The sequence below is a fragment of the Henckelia pumila genome, chromosome 3 (assembly GCF_033568475.1).
Source record: "Henckelia pumila isolate YLH828 chromosome 3, ASM3356847v2, whole genome shotgun sequence".
NCBI classification, from domain to species: domain Eukaryota; kingdom Viridiplantae; phylum Streptophyta; class Magnoliopsida; order Lamiales; family Gesneriaceae; genus Henckelia; species Henckelia pumila.
Genome location: NC_133122.1, coordinates 131,758,450 through 131,772,545, shown reverse-complemented (window position 1 = coordinate 131,772,545; position 14,096 = coordinate 131,758,450). Strand labels below are relative to the sequence as shown.

The 14,096-nt window shown below is 34.2% G+C and overlaps 1 long non-coding RNA gene across 5 annotated transcripts; it reads right to left on the bottom strand.

Moving 5' to 3' along the window:
- Positions 1–3,704: 3,704 nt before the first annotated feature.
- On the bottom strand, positions 3,705–8,043 carry LOC140890770 (uncharacterized). Of its 5 annotated transcripts, none has more exons than XR_012152287.1 (6): positions 6,941–8,043; positions 6,637–6,712; positions 5,398–5,497; positions 4,979–5,320; positions 4,215–4,350; positions 3,705–3,932 (listed from the first exon to the last, which is right to left on the bottom strand). It is a non-coding gene; the product is annotated as an uncharacterized lncRNA (long non-coding RNA). The 5 variants fall into 5 exon arrangements; XR_012152288.1 differs by having other exon boundaries at positions 6,637–7,224; positions 7,674–8,043; XR_012152289.1 differs by having other exon boundaries at positions 6,637–7,221; positions 7,674–8,043.
- Positions 8,044–14,096: the final 6,053 nt, after the last annotated feature.

The following is a 14,096-nucleotide window of genomic DNA, read 5'->3' as shown; positions in this document are numbered from 1 at the left end:
TTAAACATGAAATAAGGCGCTCGAAACACCAACAGAACGATGTTTAACAATACAAGTTCGACGGTAGTAATCGTTTGACTAAACAAAATAGAATACAAGTCCAAAAGCAACCCTACGACACACGAAGTCTCACTTCTATCATCTCACCCCGAGCTAACCCAAACGACTAGTTCCAGCTCTTGATGCTCCTGTTGCCAAGTACACATACAAACAAAGACAACAGCCGGATAAACCGGTTAGAAATATAATTTCTAAGTAAAAGAGACAGACATACAATATCGGTTAAACATCTCATATCGAAATGTAACAATCATCAATAACTCAAAAGAAAGTGAATGTATGCATGGCTTCAAAGCTCGGGACTATGAAGTCAGATAATCGAAGTATCAATCGGTATTCGGTTGGGACCCCGGGGCCAAGTCTTCACAACAACTCACCGACACACCCATTCGGGGTGGAAGTCGTTCAACTCAACCCCTAGACTTTAGAGCAACTATAAGAAGTATTCTGGCACTTGGAAAATCTCAAAATCCAAGACCACTTCAATATAGCTCCCTAAACCATCTATTTCAAAATGAATCAAATATTCGGCTCAATATGAATGAAAGTGCAAATAAAATAATCAATCAAGTTCATATAAGCAAATAACATGCAGTATGTGATTTTCGGGGCTCGAGAATCAATCGAACTCGAGTATTCAACCCCATTCAATTCAAAGTCATCTTTTACCTTTAGAGTCCGTTGAGGATTCAAATCTGAAAATAACAACGAACTCAAATAAATAATCAATTGAATCACAACAATTCAAAACAAAGAAATTCAATCAATATACCGTCTTCAACTCTCGATTCGATTCAACTTCCAAGTTCGATTCAAACCCGAAACTCCAATCCAAAATCTGAAAATGAAGATCATACGGATTCGGTGTCAATCCAACTACTCAAACAAACCCAGAAATGAACCGAACAAACAAACGATAATCCAAAACTCAATTTCGACGGCATAACGGCTATAACCGGTCAAACCAAAAATCTCCAATAACAATAAACAACTCCAATCAACTCATATCAACTTCTCAACTAACCAATCAATCAAAAATCCAACCAAAACCAAGACCCCAATCTCGAATTAATGCCTCAAAAATCATATAAAATCCAAAATTCATTTTTTTTTTCAAATCGACTTCGAATACACGATCTATACTAGCTCAAGAACGACATACTCCAATATTATCAAATTCTGACAACTCAACAAAATCGAAGTTCAAGAGATCGTAGCAAAACTTACGTCTAAATGAAGCCCTCGTTGCGGTGATCGTGAATCTCAACTCGGAATTCAAATCTAACGGTCGGATCGAGCGAATCAAATGGAAAAGAATCTCGAAATGTCGTCTCCCATGGCTTCCCACAGTACGTACGAAAAGGAGAGGAGAAGGGGAAGAAGGGAAATGATTTGATGTGATGGTGAGGCAAGTTGCCTTAAGATATTATACAAAATCCAATTTTTGCATTTCAGTCCTTTATTTCTCCAAGTTTGTAAAATGATCCCCTGCGAATATCAATACGATCCTCAATCACTAAAAATTCTAATTATCTCGATTAAACTCAATTATAATAAAATCGGGGCATTACAAATAATGAGACTGCACACCTTTCCATTCACAAAACAACGAGTATGAAAAAGATTTCTCGCTGACTTTCTTCATTCTCCTTAGGTTGTGTATTTAAAACTCTCCTAGTCACCATCATATCTCCAACCACCGCACCAAATCCCTCATCATCGGGATCCTTCAAGGCAGGCATATCATCATAATTTTTCTCACTCTCGGACTCAATATCACCACAAGTATTAATAATCATTAACTTCTTATTTGGGCATTGGCTAGCATGTGACCAACACCTTGACATCTAAAACACTTGATATCTCTAGAACGATTAGAAGAAGTTTCAGATTTACCTTGCTTTGGCGCCTATAGCTTGGTGTCAGATTTTGGTTTGGACATCGACTTGCTATCCTCTCGTTTTGCAAAGTTTGGGCGCCAAGAAGTCGACGACCCTCCCCTTGATGTAGTTAATTCGACCAACTCCTCTCCGCTTGAGCCGTTGCTCCACTTTCATGGTCGTCTGCACTATCTCATCCAAATCAAAGTAATGACTAAGCTCTACTTGATCTTGAATCTCCCTATTCAAACCACACATGAAACGTGTCATAGTAGCCTCACTGTCTTCCTCAATATTGGTCCGGATCATTGCGATCTCAAACTCTTTAAAGTAGTCCTCCATGCTCCTACAACCCTGTTTCAAAGTTTGCAAGTGCCTAAATATTTCACGATAGTAGTGGTTAGGCACAAACCGCTTCCTCATGACCCGCTTCATCTCATCCCATATCTCAATAGGCTGCTCACCACACCTCATCCTAGTGGTAACAAGCTGATACCACCAGATTAATGCGTAATCCACAAATTCTATCACTGCCAACCTCACTTTTTTAAGATCAAAATAGGGATGACAGTCAAACACAAACTCTACCCATTTTTTCCAATCTAGATACGCTTCTGGATCAGACTTCCCATGAAACGACGTAATTTTCATCTTAATACTGCTAATATTCTCATCTTTTCCACCCCCATCAGTATATCTTCCTCGCACCGCCTCCCACCTATTTCTACCAACCCCACGTCCTAGCTTTTCCCTCTCCCAATCATCATCCTGGCTCTCATCACCCTCACCCTCAAAGTCATCCATCTCATGCTTATTTTTACTCTTACTTCCACTACTACTACCTTTGAGTCTTGTGTCTTAGTTCATCCTTGGATGCAAGTCTAGTTGATTATCCATAAGTCCTTTTCACTTGTTTTTGTTCAATATTTTGTTAATTCAATTTTCCGGCATCTAAAAGTTTTTAACTTGAAAGTTTGATTTTTAATCCACAAATCAAAGCCTACCATATATTTGAGTGAAAAAAATAATATGAACCTGGTTGATTAATGAAAAGAAAACATGAAAATAGTCTAATGTGCCCTCAAATAAATTAAACATAAGACTCAATTGATGTTTTTCGATCTTTTTAAGACAAGTATAATATCGCGAGAAAAAATAACAAAATATAGAATTGAATTTTCATCTTTAATCGATGAACGACTAACGATAAAAATTACGAAACAATTAAATTCAATGAGACCTTCATATAACTTGTATATGACAATCTTCAATGAAGAACCACTAGTAGAAAAATCGCTTAAGACTTCGGTTAATAACCGAAGTCGTAGGCACTTAATTATCGAAGTAGTGTCACGTGAAGTAATAGGGTACCTTTTTACTTCGCTGAATCGCCGAAGTCTTATACCTTAAATTACCAAAGTCTTTGGTCATTTTTTGGAAGCAGAATTGGACCAGTGCCGAAGTAAAAACATATATTTTACTTCGCTCATTTCATAAGTTACGAAGTAAAACATATGCTTATACTTCGTCAATTAAAGAAATTGCCGAAGTAAAATGTATTCTTTTACTTCGATTTTTAATGAAATTTTCAAAGCAAAAGATATGCTTATACTTCGGCAATTTCACTAATTGACGAAGTAAAAGACATTCTAAAAAAAAAAATTAAAAATAATATAAAATTTTCAATATTATAAATAAACCAAAATTTAAAATTTCAAAAATAAAATTTAATATACAATTTTTTATTATTACAAATCACTCGAAATTAAATTCTAATGCAATGCACACTACAAAAAAATACAAAAAAAAAAATTCAGAAACTAGGAACTAGAGGCGTGAACAAAGCATAGAATTGTACAAGTAAATGGATGCAAATCATATTCTAAACTTAACACGCAAAACCCAAACACATTCAGGTCGGCCCTGTACTTCGCCCACCCACTCGTAAAGCCAACCAACACCTCCAAAAGCAATCCATATATAATGCAACGCCTATATTCAGGACCAGAAAAAATAATTAATAACAATGACAGACTTTAATCAAAAATTATTTTTTCTTGATTTCATCCTTTCACTTGATCTAATCACTATGATAGGTACTGACAAGATTCATAAGACATTTAATCCCATAAAACACGAACTAGACTTATGATGATAAATACTGAAAACCTTCAGACAAAGCTAATTAATCCCATAAATTAATTAACATGATACAAGTAGTCACCAGACTCACCACTTAATGTTCAATTATAATCAGTTTGGCCGATGGCTAACCTTTGTAAGAGAACTTCTGATTGTTCAACCATACTTTGAATACAAAAGTCAGGGCAAATCCCCATATTTCCAAAGTCCTTTGAATTGTAGAGTATGTCTTAAACCGGCTCCAACGGCCACCAAGTGCGACAGATACCTACAAAAACCACAGACAGAAGCAACTTATCAACTTTGTCCTCAGAAAAAATAACAAGTACGACAACAAAAATCATATATACGTCGACACAATAAACCTTAGGCAATTCCCTTGGTACATGCTCTGTTGGAAGGATTTCAAAATCCTATATTATTTGAGAAACAATAACATCCCTCAATGATAATAAAATTGGGTCTATATATATATATATTTTGTGAAAACGGGTCAATATATATTTTATATAGAATTATAAGTTGCATAAATAAGCATAATATTATACTTGCACGATATTTAATTAAAAATCACAATTCATTGGAAGATTAAACTGAGCAATCATATATAACACAGGTGGGCATGCATCGTTCATTTTAGTTTAAAAAATGATATTAAAGAACATATAATAGAATATTATCGATCGAAGGATATTAATACATGTTTGTTTTAAGAAGCTAATCATTTACCGAAATTTAAACCGACACATTTGTCCAAAAATAATAAATAAAAACAGATAACAATAATAATAATGATAAAATTGATATAAGAGTAAAAAAAAAAATCTAAGAGATATATCGAACAGATCAATTTACGTTAGCATGAATGAAGAAATTAGAAAGGAATATATTCTTACAAAAGTTTGCATGAAAAAAGGTATCCCAAATCTTATCACTTATTCTTTGCTCCTGCTCCACATTCAATATTTACACCTGCTGCTCAAATCTTACAAACATTCATATATAGTAAATGCATGTTTCAATATTATAACATTCAGCCCCGGAGGAACGCCTCCAAATGCACACGCCAAGGCTATTAAATCAGACCTGAATGAGAGCATTTTGCGAACTCGAGGTGCACGTGGCATGTTCATAAAAAGTGAATTTGAGAAAAATGCTATCCTCGGGTGTGCTTCAAGGTTTGTTGGCACATCCATTGCAGATTCTTTTACAGTTAGGAGAAGATAGAGACGTCGAATCTATTAAAGAAACACATGTGACAGTGCTCGATTTCTGTATAAGAACTAGAAGTTGGTATAACTGAATTTAAGTGTACCTGTTCTTCCCATTGCGCTGTATTTAGGGGAGGGAACACAATATTGGCAAAAAGTTATTTTCTTGTATCCTTGCTGTTATGAACAAGTTCGGCCAATTCGCTGCATCCAACAATAAAATCATATATTATCAATCATTCAGAAGATTCTCACTTTATCCATACATGGGACTGATAGGAAAAAATGCAAATAGACATATGCCGAAAACTGGCATCCAGGATCCTAGTGACAAACAATTCAGTTATATAACACGAATATTTTTGAGGACAAAATAATATGAATTTAGTATATAAGCTCCATGAATAAAACTAAACACAACCTTTTCTCAGTTTCTCCAAAAATCAAGGCATTAAGAATGAGTTTAAATGACTCATAGCATTCTATGACAGCACATTTCATATACTCATTCTATTGAACATATCAAATGTTCATGAAATGGATTGAATTAATAAACAAAGATATAGGATTGCAATATTTATACGATAAGACTTAAAAAAGAAACCCACAAAATTGAACAGGAAGAAATGAAATAATATTTTCCACCGATGAGTAAAACCATACATGTATTGGTATGTCAAGCATTTCCAGAACCCACAATCTTGGTATGCTGGTTCAGTGAATCGAGAAAGTGGAAAATGTGGTACAAGACACAACCCACAATTAGGATACATGGACCATGTTCTCAATACAAGACACAACCCAGTGTCTTATGAATGTAAATGCCCACAGATTGCATTGTAAAGTTTAGACTGCAATTCTGATGTTTTCAATTTTTTTACCACCAAAAGGCTCTGGAAAACATTGAAAGTTCTGCAAAACTCCTTCATTGATCATTGGATTAATGATACATTCTATCATCCCACATGTAAATTAATTTTTTTACTGTTAAGAACAAATTTAATTTTAAATTGAACATTGTTTTTATTTATAAATTTCACAATGATGAATTAATTTTAACTTTTCATCTTATCGGTAATACTTTATAAACAATTTAACAAATAGATATAATACAATTAAGCATTAAAATAAGACAAATATGAGCTTAATCCCAACAATTTGAAAAAAAAAAATCCAAAAAACTTAAGAACCTGATAAGTGACAAACTTCAACAAAATACCATCAAATGTTTTCTTTACATAACATGAAAAACTGATCGTATCATGTAAGTCACGTGATTGATGAGGCAATAAGAGAACACAACACAATTTTGAAACTGGAACAAGAAAGAAGCAACTCCAAACCTGTTGATGTAAATCACGTGATTGATGAAGCAATAAGAGATTTTGGGCCACAACCCACATGAGTATATCCTTTCAACTGCAACAATATCCAAATAATAACCATGAGCAAGGTTAAAAACACAAATCAATTCAGAATCCACTACATGAATGTGTAATAAAGTAAAAAAAAAAGATATTCTAGAGAAAAGTCAAAAGTTAATATCCACTTAATCTTATTTCATGTCATGAAAACCACCGAATTAACTCGCAATTCACGCATCTTTTTAGCACCAAGCGGCCCAGCGTCGGCGAACAGAAGACTCACAAGCTGGGACGATAGGGAATTCAGGTCTTCTGGTGATTTTTTCTTGAGAAATCCCAGCAACTGATCTCTGGTCGGCCCATTCGACCCGGCGGTAATCAAGCACAGAACAACATGAATCGATAGCGGGGAGAACACAAGATTGGCGCCCTTGGCTTCAGTGATGATGACGTGCTTCGCCAGATACAAGGAAACGTCGGTTTGGTTGAGGATTGACTCTCGCAGATCCATAGTTGGCTTTGTGAAGGTGAGTCAGCGTGTATGTTTGCAGAAAGAAAGTGAAGCTACTAAAAATGCTAATAAGCAGTTGTGGATCAATACGGACAACGAAATTGAAATAAAAGGAATCAAATTTGTCATATAAACTCTTCTTAAAATGTAAGCTCAATGGCCACTGTTATTTACAGCCAAACAAATTGAAAATTTCATACCAACCTCTAATGTTATCTCATGTCATTCACAATTTTACAAATGACTCAATCCAATCATACTAGACGTTAGTCAAAATTGAGTATAATCAATTGAGGCAAAGAAACAAACACCTAATGTGCATAAATGAAGCTGGCCGAGAACAAACCAATTTGAAGATGAATGCAGCCCCAAAACCACAACCCACAGTCACCACACGCTCAAATGGAGCCAATATTCGAACCGATACAATCAAAACCCCAAGCAAAATCCAGAAATCGCAGAAAAATTAACCCTAGCAGTGAAAATCCAAGTTCAAGCGAAGTACCTCACGCAGATGCAGTAGTAGGAGTCCAGCAGTGAAATCGACCCCAAAATACTCTGAAAATGAAGCTCAATCACGAGATGAAAGCCTAAAAATTGAGAGATTGAAAAACCGAAGTGTACGCAGATGTACACTCGCGATTTGAACAGAATCGCGACCAATGTCCCTCACGAAGTTAACAGCCATGGAAAAGAACCAAGAACATCATAATATTGCAGCAAATCACAACCAAAAGCCCAGAAATCAAGAAAATAAGAGCCCAAGATGCGCAGATTTGAAAAACACGCGATTGGAAAATCGCGACCAACAGTGCACCTTGCGATTAATGTCAAGTTAGAGAAAGGGGTTTTTCACTACACAGATTTTTTTTAAAAATTTCAACTTGGGTAAATTTCAAATGACGAAGTAAAATACTACTTAAAATTTAAAGTGAAGCCCGTTTTTTTTTATATGCAAAGTCTTAACAAGCATTTTACTTCGTCATTTTGCAACCGAAGTATATTACTATCTATTACTTCGAAATTTGAAACTGCCGAAGTAAAAATTGGCGAAGTAAAACATCAAATTTCTACTAGTGAACAATTGACAAACTCCACAAAGTTTAATAACTTTGATAAGTTTGATTTAGTACAAAGCCAAAGCATGAATAAAATTTTTGAGAGAATTTTAGACTGATAAAATCAATAATCTTATTAATATGTTGTCAATAATGAATGTAATTGTTATATTAATATTACATCCCAAAATAATATAAAATAATACTAAAGATATCACAAGATATCATGAAAAAGTTTCAAAATAAATCAAAACACTTAAAATATGCAAGATAATAAAATATCATCAAAATCTTGCACACACACAAATACTTCAAATGTGTATTTTCGCCGATCTCGTGCTGGAGCGCGATATACACTCACTTGAGCGTGCCAGATTTTGGCCTTCACTGGAATTTCTTCATGCTGAAGTGAGGGTTGTGCTTGCTCGAGCGCGCCCAAAAAACATGGTTTCTGGAATTTTATCTCGCGCTCGAGCGCGAAATCCCCCGCTGGGGCACGAGTTATTTCATCCGATTTTTTGTTTGATAATTCCACTGTTTCTTCCAGGCTTTCGTGCACTTTAAGGACATGACAACTTTCCCTGAAACGAACTCAAGCATTCCATCACTCCCTTGATAATTTATCAACATATGTTGAAGAGCTTCCTTAAACTGTTTAGTTCTCCTCCTTGTAACTGGTCCTTCTGGTAACTTTAATGGATCTCTCATATTCTCCTCAATATGATCCGCATGTGAGTTGTCCACAATCCCATCAAAGGCCCCCTTCCTACATCACTTGTTGTACTTGGGCGCTTGATTTAGGCACATGAGCTACTCACGTTCTTGGCCAAAGAAAGTAAATAAGTTCATGGACAAAGTCACCAACAACTCTTTGGGTTGGATCCAGTTAAGTAAAAGCATGTTTGAAGACACTTCAAGCCAACAAAAACGTTCATCTTTATCAAAGATTTTTCACTTATCTTACTAGATATGCAGGTATCTAGATAATAAATAATATATCTGATTTATCATTTTTTTCAATTAAATTCCACCTTTGTCCTCGGATCATCTTTTCCAAACCCCATCTCGAGCCTGATTCAAGAACCGGGCACTTACTGGGATATTACTTTAATTGAATTCTTATACCTCGAAAGGGATAATAAATTTCTATATACAAAAAATATATATTATACTATACAAGAACTCAACTAAATTAAAAGGAATGATATTATATTTATAGGGTAGTTATACCAATCCCATATGAAAATTTTAAAAGAAATAAACCCATGAAATATTAATAAGCTAGCTACTCTATCTTTCATGTTTTAAAAATTAAACACATTTTATATTTATGTTACAAATATTCAGGAACATTTACCAAATTTGAGAAGTGGCTTTACGCTGATTTTCAAAAACATGTGGTTTAACATGTTATAAATTTTACATAATGTGTTCTTTGTATTTTTTTTTTAATTTTTCATACGGGGTGTTGATGCACTCAACCTATATTTATTTAATACTTGAAAAAAAAAATACTTTTTAGTTGATAAAATTTAAAAATATATAAATGATATTTCACGAAAAAAAATTAATAATACAAATTTAATACCAGAAGTTTATTTATTAGAAGTTTTTTTATTTAAATTTGTGTGTCCACTAATAAATTAATATGATGAATTTGAGATCTTGATTTACGAGACATGTTAATTTGTTCAAATTGTCCTTCGGAATCTTCTTTATAATTTGACCATTTAGAAAATTGTGGTAGGGTATGTAGTGACCCTATCCGAATCACCTACTAACTAGAGTCTTAAGAATGCAATAATAATAATCAGAAAAAACTTAATCAAAATTACTACGAAAAATAAATCAATTCATGGAAACAACTGGTAAATACAATCCAAGGTGAATATCAATAATACCAATTAATAAAATCTTATTAATCTAGAAAATATCGGCGACCCCTGCTACCAAGCCCTGATCATCGACTAACCAGTGATCTCGCTCCTGGTCTACCTTCGTACCTATCCCGTCGATTGGGGGTTTCCAAGAAACACAACAACATGGACGTGAGCGAACTACAGTTAGGACGAAAAGAATGATTATACAAACCTAGTTTGCTATGCATGCATATGACTGCGTACTAGGTAGATCTCGAGTCTTGCTTAGTCTAGGCACTAATGAGTATGTAGTATCATCTGAGATCAACTCCGCCGAGTACATCCACATACTCGTTCGAACCACCGTAGCATCAATCTCCGTCAATACGACGTCATCCGTGTCAGACAATATATGGAGGAATGGAGGGCTGAGCGACCCACTACAAAGTTTATCTCGAAAGAGATTCGGCTCAACATGAATATGTATATGCAACATAATATATCAAGCAGTAAAACATGTATCATGACACATATATAATATGCAACACATAAGCATACATACTCGCTGGATATCTCAGTCAGTACTTTACATACCTCAATCAACTTTCCTAGATGCACAAGTATCTACAGTCCTAGCCTACAAGTCAAGATAATACCATATCACTAATATTGGTCTAACAACATCAACTAAGCTAAAACATACTCCCTAATAATAATAGGGATCTCGGACTATACCTACGTCCGTCATCACTCCACTGATGTCGAATGTCCTGTCCCAAATATAGCTCCGCTACAAACCCCATAGCACCTCGCTAATGTCCGACCCTCGAGTATAAGACTAAAACCCTAAGAATATTATTGATACACACTCAAACAACAAACACACACTAATTGTGAGGATTTCGGCCTCTATTTATATACCTCGATCGGAAGCTCCGATCCCTGGTTCGAAAGCTCCGATCTCTACATGATTCTCATGTTCCGAACGACCCTGATTGGAAGCTCCGATCCTTATCTTCGAATGTTTCGATCTCATGCATGCAATTGCGTGTCAAAATGCTGGCGACACGTCACTAGTGCGCATGACCTAACTCTTCGTTTGTTCCGATCTCTGGTTCAAAATTTTTGATCTTGCTTCCAAACTCCTTTGTTTGATCCAAACTCTTCAGACCTTCCGAACTACCTGAGTCAACTTTGACTTTTGGACTATTTTCTAACATTCTGGAGTTAATTTCTTAGTTCGATTAACCGTATTAAAATTTTTTAATCATGTTTAATCATTTAAACTCGTAAAATGGTATACGGGTTACTGCAGGGTTATCTTCGTTAGTAATTAGATCATATAATTGTGTACGTGACAGAGCTAAGCATTTGGCTAACATGGCTAACAATTTATGTTTTATTTAGGCATGATAATTCTATAAATGATCTATATTTTGATTCCAATTCATTTAAGTTGGCAAATATTAAGTCGAAATATCGAAATAGCTTTAATTAATTATTTATTCATTTCATCGCATAAATTTATATTTCTTGACACCTTATTTATTCTATTATCCAAATTATCAAGATGCGGTATTTCGATAGAGCTTACTTGAGTTATTATATGATTTAAAAGTTTTGAGTTAGATATATTTTCACCAAGGATTCTATTTTTCAGTAAAAGTTATAAGCATCTGCATATTACAATATCAGTATCTTAGCTAAGTTCAAGTTTGATGTAAATGGTGCAAGGTTTCATGCATGTTGTGACTTCATGATTACGCAAACTCGATTAATACAAGATAAAATTCTTAAAAGACCATCTTACAAGTTAATTTTTATGAAAAATTTTTTTAACCCGATTCTGTTCATGAATGAATATTATTTTTATGTCAAAAATATTATTTTTCACTACAAGTATGAATTGTGTCGAAACTTTTCATAGATGTAGATATGTGAAACCTTCTTACAAGAGACTTCTTCTAAATGTAATTGGATAACATAATTTATAATCTTTAAATATCATATATTAGAATCTACACATTTTAACCATTTAAAGAAGATTTCCATTGCAACCCATTTTTCCATCGACCCTTATAAATTCATAAATGTATAAAATTCACATTGGAACAAAAACAATTTATGGTGTACTTAACATTGAAACACTTGAATATGAGGGAATTTGGTGTCTAGATGGTGGAACCACCATTAATTGGTGATGGTTAAGAAGCCAATGAATCCAGCTATGCTTCATCAATCATACTCACAAAATACTCACATTCATTTCTTGTCAATCATTTCATTTACTCTCAACCTTATACCACATTCATAGTGTTCATCATGCATGCTTAAGACTCATGTGAAGTCCTATATATTTCCTTAGTACTTGGTTCTAGGCCCTCCTCCTATGCATGAAATTCACATTTTACCTCCCGAAAGGCTTTGCATCATCGCCTCGGATCGTGTAGTCCTATCCCCGTGTCCGAATGCAGCTGAAAATATAGTTGCGGGAAGATTTGAAATGATGGATTCTTGTCGTCTATAATTAATTAGCTATCAATTTCGAAATAATTGGACGGATTGTGAATAAATCGATCGACGATCGGTTTTATTCATGTGGTCCTAGACAATTAGAAGATGCTGATTGAAAGAGAAACTAATTTTGAAGTCAAAGAATGAATGAGTGGTGTTTACAACTTCTCCATGTCTTCAACCTATGGCAACCACAGTTTAAGTTGGGAATTTGGGGCCTTTGGACCAAAATTTTTTTAGGCCGAATAACCAGATAAGAAGCATGGGGCCCATCAAGGTTTGGATTCAATGCTCCCTAATACTGTAACATTCAGCCCAAACGCGTTTTTGTTTCACTGCTTGCTTAGCTGTAAAGGGCCAGCCCGATCTCATGTTAAGAGGACACATTCACACTATTCTCTCTCACGCACGTACTAATAACGGTAGATCGTGACACACACTATGCATGTATATAAAATAAAAAAATAAATCAGTAGAGTTTAAATATAAAAAGCTAAAATCGATTGTGATTTTTTTGTGGTACTTTTTTGTTTTGGATGATTTTGTGGGTCGTGGTGAAAAAAAATTAGAATGCACCAAAAGATAAAATTAAGTGTAGAAAAATAAATTAAGGGCAATTAATTCATAATATTGAATAAATATTCACAAAAATTAGTTATATTGAGAACTCTTGCTTAATTAATTAATAGTATAGATACAAATTGGAGCCATGGATGCATCACTGTATCGATCAAAGATTAGTATCAGAAGTGATTGTACAATTCACAATTATTCAAATCATAAGATAACATAAATAATATCGTGTTCTAATCGCTCTCTCAATGTGATAAATTTATTGCTTCCCACGATTCCCTGTTATTAATTGCACAAACTTCCCGGTAATAAAAATAGATTATATAATCTTGACTTTGATATCGAGTAGAAGGGCGAATGCTTGACATTTTTCTTTTTCGTTTTTTTTTTAAAAAAATTTATTTAATAACAGTAATGCAATTAAAATATTTTAAACTTTACATAGGTCAAGTCATGCGTTATGATTCGACTGTTTTAACAACAGAGACAATTAATTCTCTTATAATGGATATCATAATTTTTTTATTTTTTTAATTTTTAAATTAACACAAAATCTTGTATTACCTTGTAAACATTCTATTTTATCATTCATCATTTTCTAAAACAGAATGTTTTGTGTATTATTTGTTTTTTTTAAAAAATATTTCAACGTTTTAAATGATAACTGATATTGATTTTTTTTAAAAAAAAATTATTGCAAAAATGGACCAGCTAGCATTTATTTTGATTCGCGACTTATAATGAAACTATACGACGTAGAAGATGTATATAATTATAAAGAGTTGTAAAGACAGACATCCGAGATAGGGAGGGGCCCTCGTGCATGTCACGTGCCATCCTCCTAAGACAAACGACAGCTGCATACCCAACAAATCCTAAACCTCAAAACTTGAACCTCATGATTTCTACTTCCTCCAAGTGAGA